Below are 1299 nucleotides of genomic sequence, written 5' to 3' on the forward strand. Positions count from 1 at the left end.
TCCCTCCTCCATTGGTCCATGATTACACCATTGTTTCCGTATGACGTCATCAACAATCAGCTTCTCGGCCAATCAGAGTGCAGCTTATTTAGTATATAACTTGGAGGTTTTCTGAATGAATGGCCCTTTTGTTTGACCTAGGTCCCACTTGGCTCAGCTTTGGTTTCGTTTCGCCTCGTGTGTTTCTCTGTTTTCGTATAGCTTCAGCTTTTGTTGGTTTGTATTCGTCTCTTCGTACTTTCGTTTGTTTGGGTGTTTATCTTGTATTTAGCCATTACCTTGTCCAGACATATTGTATCAACCTCTGTGTTCTTTTATACCCTGTTATTTGTGTCTACTCTCGTTTGTATTCGTAGTTCAATTGTGTATTTGTGTGAACTTTTGTGTATAGGGTTAGTTTGGGTTGTCGGGTACATTCCACACATGAGTTGATTTTTGTATTAGTCACATTAGATTAATATGGGTTGTTTTGGGTAGTCAGTGAAGGTTAGCTAGGGTGTTTGAAGATGCCAAAGACCGAGTGTTTCGGGTTTTCTTTTGTAGTTAGGTCAACTTTCCCTCACTTTCTTAGCCAACTCCATTTTGTTTGTTATTTTCTTTCCTTTGGCACCGCTCTAGTTCCCTCTCCCTGTGTGTTATTGTGTCCTATTATGTACAGTACCAGTCACTTATTCACCTTAAAATAAATCACTTTTGCACCCACTTGTTGTCACGCTTCCTAAGTCACTTACCAGAACCCATCTGCATCCAAAAACTGTCCTAAATGTTACACCCTTTTACCCCTAGACACCTGGGGTTGTAACACCATGTGTGGAACGAGACGTGCAGGAAGTCCGCCGTGAGGGTGGTCCGGCACATGAATGACAAAGCAGTTGATGAAGCCATTGCTCATGTAAATCCCCCACTCCAGCTGGAAAACTTGAACTATTATTATTGACAACTTGGTTCATACATCTTGCACATTTTGCACCTAAGAACTGGTGTGTCTTCCAATATGTTTACACAGTTGCACCTTACTCCTCAGATTGTACTCTTGTACAGTATATGGTCTGAAATTGTTTATACTATAATGTGTATTGTTTTTGTACATTAGCACTGAAGTAAGAGACAAGATGTTAAAAGGGTTAATAACTGAAGTCAGTTTTGCCTGAAAATTAGACTTCTAAGCAACAGGGGTTTATGGCAGGAAAGGGGGTTAACTGATAAGGATTCCAGATGCGAGCAAGGAACCCCCTGGGGGCATAATCTTAAACTGACCATTTGGCCAAATACCATGACCCCCCCTCCCCTCCTACCATA

This window comes from Lepisosteus platostomus, chromosome 16 (assembly GCF_059453375.1).
Source record: "Lepisosteus platostomus isolate fLepPlt1 chromosome 16, fLepPlt1.hap1, whole genome shotgun sequence".
Lineage (NCBI taxonomy): Eukaryota > Metazoa > Chordata > Actinopteri > Semionotiformes > Lepisosteidae > Lepisosteus > Lepisosteus platostomus.